General features: G+C 22.7%; 1 long non-coding RNA gene across 3 annotated transcripts in view; it reads left to right on the top strand.

The window, feature by feature from the left end:
- The first annotated feature begins 5,366 nt into the window (after positions 1-5,366).
- The window catches only part of LOC136997622 (uncharacterized), a 14,231-nt gene continuing 8,645 nt past the window's right edge, over positions 5,367-10,952 (top strand). Inside the window, exons 1-2 of one of the 3 annotated variants that reach the window (XR_010888275.1) lie at positions 5,367-5,809; positions 6,496-10,513. This is a non-coding gene — a long non-coding RNA (uncharacterized lncRNA). Of the gene's footprint in view, positions 5,810-6,215; positions 10,514-10,952 lie in introns of those variants that run through there. The other 2 variants (XR_010888276.1, XR_010888274.1) reach the window with 2 other exon arrangements.

Genomic DNA, 10,952 nt, shown 5'->3' on the forward strand with positions numbered 1-10,952 from the left:
GGTAATAGTTCATCTAATCTAGTAGATATTCAACAATCAGCCTGCTACTCGGTAAGTTGTAATAAAATCTTATCATAAAAATCAGATTATATATATTTACTTTTTACTTATAAATTCAAATTTGGTATAAAATTTAATTAGGACATAAAAGAAGAAGATGAAAAGGGAAAAGTAGATAAGCTTCTAATCGATTGTCCAAGCAGTTCAAAACGATCTAAAATTGAAGACAACATATGATACATTCAGTAAAGCCACAAGTGACAGGACCTGGTTCCATTCGTTATCCAATAATTTTACCATCTATTACACCAGATTTGCAAAAAAAAATTGGACAATATTGGATTATTAAAGGCTCAGAAGAACTTTATAGCATTCTGGGCTGCACATTTGTCTTATGTGACAAATCAGTGGCCGACAAAGTCAGATTATAAAAATTTTGCTCAAAGTATTGTTGCAGCTTATCCTGCACTTGCAGATCGGTGGTGGCTGTGTAATATATTAGGGGTACAAATAAGTTTTAAACCGTTTTTTGTCCTATCTGAAAAAGTGCATGACATCGATTCTCGCATATCTCGAAAGTATTGTTGCCTCTTTTCCGCGATGCCGATTGGCTCTCTTTTTATACTGATTTCACGTATCTGCGTAACTGTTATTGCACTTATTTTGACAGTTTAAAAAAATATATTTTGATAGTTGTCAAGGCAATATTGATTAGCAATTTATTGATTAGTTTATTAATGTTTCTATGACAGTTGTTTACATTTCCTCAAGCTGTCAAACAGTATAGACGTATTCCGTGTTTCAAAAAAGTATTTTTGTAAAAAGAGTGAAAAAAAGAGCGAAGAAGTGAAAAAAGGAGAAGGAAGGGATAAAAGGGAAAAAGGTAAGTAATTATATTATATAATATTATAAGTGATATTAAACAGATACAATTAAATGGATACAAAAGAACAGAAAAAAAAGCGCACATGTATGGCTTAGTATAGTAAATTTTATATTTGTCGTCCTTTGAAAAATTTGCTATTAAGATATCATAATTCATTGAGTTACATACCATAACTGGATTTACATGATTCCTAAATTTATTCAATAACTTTTCGGCGTAACTTGCCTCCATAGGGTCAGAAATCTTACAATTATCCTGCAGAAATATAGAAGCGCGAAATTTATTATAGAAACATGTTTATGCAATAGAAATGTTTGGATTTTTTAAAAATTTATACGAACATTAAACAAATATTCATTCTGACATTAATTTCTTGCTACATAGTGTAAGAAAACAAATGTTACGTTAAAAAAATTGTTTATCTACATTTATTTCCTTTTACATATAACTTTAAAATTTTTAAATCGTCCTTTGAAAAATTTGCTGTTAAGATATCATAATTCATTGAGTTAAAAAGGCTGGCTCTATCTGTTTTACATGCATTTATTTCACAAAAATATATTAAATAATAAATTCTGTTATTTCACCATTTCTAATTTTTGTTATTACATAAATTGGACATTTCATATAGAACTTGTGGTAATTACATACCATAACTGGATTTACATGATTCCTAAATTTATTCAACAACTTTTCGGCGTAACTTGCCTCCATAGGGTCAGAAATCTTACAATTATTCTGCAGAAATATAGAAGCGCGAAATTTATTATAGAAACATGTTTATGCAATAGAAATGTTTGGATTTTTTAAAAATTTATACGAACATTAAACAAATATTCATTCTGACATTAATTTCTTGCTACATAGTGTAAGAAAACAAATGTTACGTTAAAAAAATTGTTTATCTACATTTATTTCCTTTTACATATAACTTTAAAATTTTTAAATCGTCCTTTGAAAAATTTGCTATTAAGATATCATAATTTATTGAGTTAAAAAGGCTGGCTCTATCTGTTTTACATGTATTTATTTCACAAAAATATATTAAATAATAAATTCTGTTATTTCACCATTTTTAATTTTTGTTATTACATAAATTGGACATTTCATATAGAACTTGTGGTAATTACATACCATAACTGGATTTACATGATTCCTAAATTTATTCAATAACTTTTCGGCGTAACTCGCCTCCATAGGGTTAGAAATCTTACAATTATCCTGCAGAAATATAGAAGCGCGAAATTTATTATAGAAACATGTTTATGCAATAGAAATGTTTGGATTTTTTAAAAATTTATACGAACATTAAACAAATATTCATTCTCACATTAATTTCTTGCTACATAGTGTAAGAAAACAAATGTTACGTTAAAAAAATTGTTTATCTACATTTATTTCCTTTTACATATAACTTTAAAATTTTTAAATCGTCCTTTGAAAAATTTGCTATTAAGATATCATAATTTATTGAGTTAAAAAGGCTGGCTCTATCTGTTTTACATGTATTTATTTCACAAAAATATATTAAATAATAAATTCTGTTATTTCACCATTTTTAATTTTTGTTATTACATAAATTGGACATTTTATATAGAACTTGTGGTAATTACATACTATAACTGGATTTACATGATTCCTAAATTTATTCAACAACTTTTCGGCGTAACTTGCCTCCATAGGGTCAGAAATCTTACAATTATCCTGCAGAAATATAGAAGCGCGAAATTTATTATAGAAACATGTTTATGCAATAGAAATGTTTGGATTTTTTAAAAATTTATACGAACATTAAACAAATATTCATTCTGACATTAATTTCTTGCTACATAGTGTAAGAAAACAAATGTTACGTTAAAAAAATTGTTTATCTACATTTATTTCCTTTTACATATAACTTTAAAATTTTTAAATCGTCCTTTGAAAAATTTGCTATTAAGATATCATAATTTATTGAGTTAAAAAGGCTGGCTCTATCTGTTTTACATGTATTTATTTCACAAAAATATATTAAATAATAAATTCTGTTATTTCACCATTTTTAATTTTTGTTATTACATAAATAGGACATTTCATATAGAACTTGTGGTAATTACATACCATAACTGGATTTACATGATTCCTAAATTTATTCAATAACTTTTCGGCGTAACTCGCCTCCATAGGGTTAGAAATCTTACAATTATCCTGCAGAAATATAGAAGCGCGAAATTTATTATAGAAACATGTTTATGCAATAGAAATGTTTGGATTTTTTAAAAATTTATACGAACATTAAACAAATATTCATTCTCACATTAATTTCTTGCTACATAGTGTAAGAAAACAAATGTTACGTTAAAAAAATTGTTTATCTACATTTATTTCCTTTTACATATAACTTTAAAATTTTTAAATCGTCCTTTGAAAAATTTGCTATTAAGATATCATAATTCATTGAGTTAAAAAGGCTGACTCTATCTGTTTTACATGCATTTATTTCACAAAAATATATTAAATAATAAATTCTGTTATTTCACCATTTTTAATTTTTGTTATTACATAAATTGGACATTTCATATAGTACTTGTGGTAATTACATACCATAACTGGATTTACATGATTCCTAAATTTATTCAATAACAATAATATTTATTATTTCCCCATGTATTATTACAATTTATGTAATAATACATAAATTATTATTAACAATCTTCATTTGTAATAATACATAAATTATTATTAACAATCTTCATTTGAGAGATCGACTTTGAGAGATATTTGCAATTGCTCGCTGATATTTGTTAAAATTATTATTAAATTTTTGAGAAATTAATTTAATTAAATTAATTTATATATATATATATATATATGTATATATATACAGGGTGTCCGACAATTGCTGAATCACCTCTCGGGTGTAGGTAGAGCGGGTTAAATCGAGTAGAAAAGTCCTCTACTGTTTTGCGATTTTCGCAATAACTAATGAGAAATTAATTAAAGAAAATCGGCCAATTCGCGCGAGTTTAAGTGCGCAGCGAGAAGAGACCCGTGGCGGTACAGTCCACTGTTATTTGGTTACTAGGCACGCGATGAAGCGCTGGGAGGAGCGCTCTACAATTGACAATGGCAACATACGAGCGGTGCTGAACGCTAGATTTTTGTGTCCTAGCGACTACGTAACAGTGGGCTGTCTCTTCTTGCTGCGCGCTTAGACTCGCGGAAATTGGCCGATCTTCTTTAATTAATTCCCCATTAATTATTGCGAAAATCGCAAAACGGTAGAGGACTTTTCTACTCGATTTAACTCGCTCTACCTACACCCGAGAGGTGATTCAGCAATTGTCGGACACCCTGTATATAAACTGACTTTTTTTCTCGGATGCTTCACCGGAATATTTATATATATATATAATTAAATATTCATTATAATACAGCTTATACTTACACTATAAATATATATTAATTTCTTAAATTTTATTGAAGGATAAAAAAAAGACGAGAGAGAGAGAGAGAGAGAGAGAGAGAGAGAGAGAGAGAGTGAGAGAGAGAGAGAGAGAGAGAGAGAGAGATAAAGAAAAAATAAGAAGAAAAAAGAAAAGACGTTTAGAAAAAGTATGTATATAAATAAATAAATAAATTATAATTAGTGCATAATGAACTATATTGGATGATATATGTATCTTATATATACAAAACAATGTTAAACATCTAAAACAAGATATCTGAATAACTCTTATTTTTAATAATAAAAAGAAGTGTTTTAAATAAAAATTGTAAAATTTTGATAAAGTTATTACATAATACATGTATTTTTTTTTAAGTAGAGTTTAATAAAGATTCTTTGTAATATTTTTGTGTATAAAAGTGTATAAAAGTGTAAGATTAATTAAAAAATTAATATTTAACGAGATATTTCAGTTCATATAAAATTATGTAAAATTAAAATATAAAATATTTCATAAAGTATTCGATTTTTGGCAATCCTAAATAACTTTATACCCAATATTGCAATTAATCAATTTATGTAAAATAATTAGGGTAGTTTCATTTAAGAAAATTACCTTCTTACTGATGATCTTCAAATCTCTGAAGCGCCTCTACTTAAAGTTAAACTAATATTCCTTTTTCTTCTCTTTAAACCAAACAACTTTTATTTGAAGCATTTCTTTCTATTTTCAAAATGGTGGATGTTATTCAGATAATCAATCTTAGGTGAGACATCCTGTATGTGTATGTGTGTATGTGTGTTATATAATTATATTATGTTATAAAATGAACAAAAAAATATCAAAACATAAAAAGCAAAGCTAAGAAAATAAAATTCATTATTATTAATTTATTTTATTAATTTTACTGAAATAGATAAAATGCAGCAAATAGAAGCAGATTTAAAAAAGGATAATTTAAATGTTGAGGATTTATTAACGCCAAACGATGTTTTGGACAACATAAAAATGTATGATTCAACAGTGTAAGTATATATTATACATTTATACTATTCGACATTAAAAAATTTTTTTTTACTTTTGTTATTTCTTTACAGGCGCTTACAAATGGTTAAAAATACGTTTTTAATCATTACAGTTAATTTATTACATTTTTGTGATTTTGTGTAAAACCCACCGAAATAAATTTTCTCTTTTATTATTAAAATATTGAAATCAATTTTTATTTTTTATAAGTTTATTTATTTTTAATATTTAATTTAATTTAATAATTTAATTAAATATATGTCTTACATTTTTTTACGTTTATTTTATTATTCTTCATAGTGAAATAATAGGATATGTGGATGGTATAGAATCTCCTCGACTGGTTGGTAATAACCAGCAATATAAATTTTACAAATTTTACTTAAATAATAATAAGGGCAGACGTGTTCAAGTCGTAGCTTGGAACGACGATATTAAAGATGTCGAGCATCATGTTATGTCGAATCATGTAAGCATTCGAAAAAATAATTTTTAAATAATTAAATAATTAATTTAAATAATAATAGTAATAACAACAGTATTAATAATAGTAATAGTAGTAATAGTAGTAGTAATAATATTAATAATAATAACCTTTTAATAATATTTTATATATAATATATACAAGGTGTCCCAGACCTATACTTACTTACGTTATTTTTACTTTAACTCTTTATAACGCCAAAATTATGACATTTTGCCAAAAAAACTTTCATCTCAGAATAACATCAGGAATCTACCCTGAAAAGGTTTGACGGTAGGTCTGAAACATCCTGTATAATGAATAAATAATAATTTTTATGTATATTAGATAATATATATAGATGGTGTTCAGATAAGAAAATTAAAAAATAATATAAAATTTTCTCCGTGCATATATAACTTACTAATTTGTCAAAAAGTATTTAATATATTGCTCAATTTTACTTTTTTGATTTATTGTTTGAATTTTTTTTGGTTCGAAATATTTCACATTTGAAACTATCGTATTATTTTTTATCAATAGCTTATACTACACATTTCTATTATTGAATTGATTATTCTTTGGTTTTCTTGCCTGGACACCATCTATATGCATTATCTATTATACATATATATATATAAAACATGTATAATATATATAATAACATAATTAATAATTTTTATGTATAATAGATAATACATATAGATGGTGCTCAGGCAAGAAAGCCAAAGAATAATCAATTTAATAATGGAAATTTGCAGTATGAGCTATTGATAAAAAGCAATACTATTGTTTCAAATTTGGGATATTTTGAACCGATAAAAACCTCAAACATTAAACCAAAACAAACAACATTAAACGATATATTAAATACCTCTGGACAAATTAGTAAGTTATATATTCACGGAGAAAATTTTATATTAAAAATTACTTTGTACAGCAGTAATTGCGGACCATAATGGTTTTATAATTTCTTCATGATCCATAGTTACTACTGTACATAGTAATTTTTTATATGAAATTTTTGCCACGTAGTGCCGGTAAGTTATAAGCAAAGTTTTAAGTTGTGTATAGTATTTTAAAAGTCCGAAAAATTTAAAACGTTTTATTTTATGTTGTTATATTTTTATTTATTAATATTTTATAATTTTAAAATACTTTTAAAATACTTTAATATTATAAAATATTTCACATATTTTTTTTATAATTTAATATTTTCAAATTTTTAATATTTTATAAATTTTATATTTTTTAAATTATATATAAATATATATAAAATTCAAATTGTATTAGATATATAAATTTAAAAAAATGCTAAAGTATTTATATCTAATATATTAAAATATATATATTTTATTATTATTAATCTAATAATAATACTACAATATATATATAAATAAATAAATAATTATAAATAAAAAATCAACAACAACAACATTAACAATAATAATAATAAATTTATATATGTAGTTTTAGATGGATATATAAAAACAAATTTCTCTGAAGTATTCAATAACAAATTGAATAAAATTATTGGGTGCGGATCTATTACAGACGGTTCTTACAAACTGCAAGTACATGTTCTAAATTTTTCTGATGACAGTTATTATGACAAGCTAGATTTACACAAAGGCGATAAAATCTGTATAACAGGAACTATGCAAATTAACGGTAATAATATGTATATTTTTTAAATTATCAATTTTAATAAAAAATATTGTAATATCCATAATAATAATAATAATAATAATAATAATAATAATAATAATAATAATAATAATAATAGTAATAGTAATAATAATATATTTTTAATAATTAGTTATTTTTATAAAGTATTTATTTATTTTTATTTATGTACGTTTATATTCATTTTTATATATAACATTAATATTTTGTAGCTGATCCACCATATTTACTCGTCAATAATATTGATGATATTATTAAAATGGAAGGACGAATGTCTATACCACTTTTATTAAAAGGTGTGAATACACCACAAAAAAGAAAATTGGAAGGTATATACATATAATAAACTTATATAATTTTAAATTAAGAATAAACATATAATTAAAAATAATATAAAAATTATATAAGATAATAATATAAGATATAAAAATTATATTTTAGAATTTTTTATACAAAATATTTTTTTAATATAATTTACAGGAAAAATTAATTATATTATATTTTTATATTTTAGCAACAAAATTACTTTTTAATTTAATTATATTTTATATTTTTTATCCTTATATATTTAATTCTTTTCAATAATTTTTTTACTTTATATAATTGTAAAAATATATTACAAAAATAAAACTTTTTTACTTTAAACATAATATTGATTTATAATTATAAATGCTTTATAATTATAATATAATTTAAAGATTTTTATATTTTCTTAAATTTTTAATAATTGTTTTTATAAACAATATTAATAATTGTTCTAATAAATAATATTAATAATATATAATATTTTATTACAGAAACAGAAGAGTTGCAAAATAAGAAAATTATTCATTAAATATATTATCATTTTATTATTATTATCATATATTAGTTACTTTTGTTCCATTATTTTCATATATTAATTGTTTTGGTGTTAATAATATTGTTATCATTTTATAATTATTAATGTAAAATATGTTTATTAAATTAAAATAAAAATACTTGCACATTTTCTTATTATTAATATTTATTATATATAATAGTTATTGAGATAATGATATGAGATTATATAAAAAAAACTTTTATAAATAAAATTAAAAAAAAATAATAAAATACAAAATTATGTTTTTTGTACAATAAAAATTTAATTCTTGCTCAATCATATACATATATATAAAATGTGTGTGTCTACATATATTTGTTAGATAAATATATTTATTACTTTTAAATCAAATAATATCATAATCATATTTTAAAAATTTAAGAAAAAAGAAATAATAAATAAATAATGATTATTAATAAATTAATAATAAATTAAATTGACTTTATATTTATTAATAATTCTTATTAGTTCTCTCAATGATAATAATATTATTATTAATATTATTATTAAATATAAATATAAATATAATAATATATGTGTATATAATAATTAATAATTATAAATACTTTTAAAAAAATACTTATATAAATATTTGTCACTGGATCTAGGAAACCAATTTTGAAACTAATTTTCAAAAATTTTCATAAATTTTCTATAATTTTTACGATTTTCAAGGTAAGTGTTGATAAGTTTGGACATTGCATTTTTCATTTACTTGTGTGTTTTTATTTAGTAGAAGTTTTATTTGTAGCAGGTGATAGTAAGATGGTAGAGCTGAAATGGCAGTTCTTTAAATTATAATAGTAAATATGGAGGCATAACAAAATGAATTAATCAAATATCGCATGTATTTATTTATGTGTTTAGGCAAATTTGTGTAAATAGACTCTAAAATCCGTATCAGACAACGCATTAAAAATTGAGATTGAAAATTGAAATTTACCTATCAGAATAAAGAACTTTTAGTTTCCTTTGTTTCCATTGGTCAAATTTTAATCTTTAATCTTTAATCTTCAATCTTTAATATATGTATAGTCTAATACGGGCTTAATTCAGTGTTTATTCAATCTTATATTATTAATTAATTTAATATGTTATGTTATTAATTTTTATAATTTTAAATTTGTGTTTAGGAAATATTACAAAATTAATAAATTATGAGTTAATAAAATAATAAAATTATATCTATTTACAGTTACAAATAATTTTAAAAGTCAAACTTATTTATTTTATTAAATAAAAATAAATAATAAATAAATGATAATTATTAATAAACAAATAATAAATTTAAATTAACTTTATATTTTTTAATAATATTGAAGTTATTTTTTCTCATTAATTGATTTAATATTGATATTAATATATTTCTGTTCTTTCTAATAAAGTTTTTTTTTCTTCAAGTTTATATAAATAAACTCCAATTCAGTGTTTATTTAATCTAATATTATTAATTATTTAATTATATTTTATTAATTTTTATAATTTTATATTTAAATTTTAAAAATATTACTAAATAATAGTGAATAAACAAAATAATGAAATTATATTTATTAAAAAAGTATGATTTCTCTAACTCGAATATATCGATAGAGATAAAGTATTTAAATATTCTGGTAATAAAATTTCACTAAAATCGCCATTATCACAATTTTCAGTATTATCTATACTTGTATAAATTCGTTCTTCAAACGTATCTAATAATTCAACAACTCTTTTATTAATTTCATCAACATCGACATTTCTTGCAGAAAGAGAGTATTGCACACACACATTTCGTCATTTTATTAAATTCTTTATAATATAATATAATTATAATTATTTAAAAGTGCATGACATCGATTCTCGCATATCTCGAAAGTATTGTTGCCTCTTTTCCGCGATGCCGATTGGCTCTCTTTTTATACTGATTTCACGTATCTGCGTAACTGTTATTGCACTTATTTTGACAGTTTAAAAAAATATATTTTGATAGTTGTCAAGGCAATATTGATTAGCAATTTATTGATTAGTTTATTAATGTTTCTATGACAGTTGTTTACATTTCCTCAAGCTGTCAAACAGTATAGACGTATTCCGTGTTTCAAAAAAGTATTTTTGTAAAAAGAGTGAAAAAAAGAGCGAAGAAGTGAAAAAAGGAGAAGGAAGGGATAAAAGGGAAAAAGGTAAGTAATTATATTATATAATATTATAAGTGATATTAAACAGATACAATTAAATGGATACAAAAGAACAGAAAAAAAAGCGCACATGTATGGCTTAGTATAGTAAATTTTATATTTGTCGTCCTTTGAAAAATTTGCTATTAAGATATCATAATTCATTGAGTTACATACCATAACTGGATTTACATGATTCCTAAATTTATTCAATAACTTTTCGGCGTAACTTGCCTCCATAGGGTCAGAAATCTTACAATTATCCTGCAGAAATATAGAAGCGCGAAATTTATTATAGAAACATGTTTATGCAATAGAAATGTTTGGATTTTTTAAAAATTTATACGAACATTAAACAAATATTCATTCTGACATTAATTTCTTGCTACATAGTGTAAGAAAACAAATGTTACGTTAAAAAAATTGTTTATCTACATTTATTTCC

The sequence above is a fragment of the Linepithema humile genome, chromosome 2 (genome assembly GCF_040581485.1).
Source record: "Linepithema humile isolate Giens D197 chromosome 2, Lhum_UNIL_v1.0, whole genome shotgun sequence".
In the NCBI taxonomy this organism is placed as follows: domain Eukaryota; kingdom Metazoa; phylum Arthropoda; class Insecta; order Hymenoptera; family Formicidae; genus Linepithema; species Linepithema humile.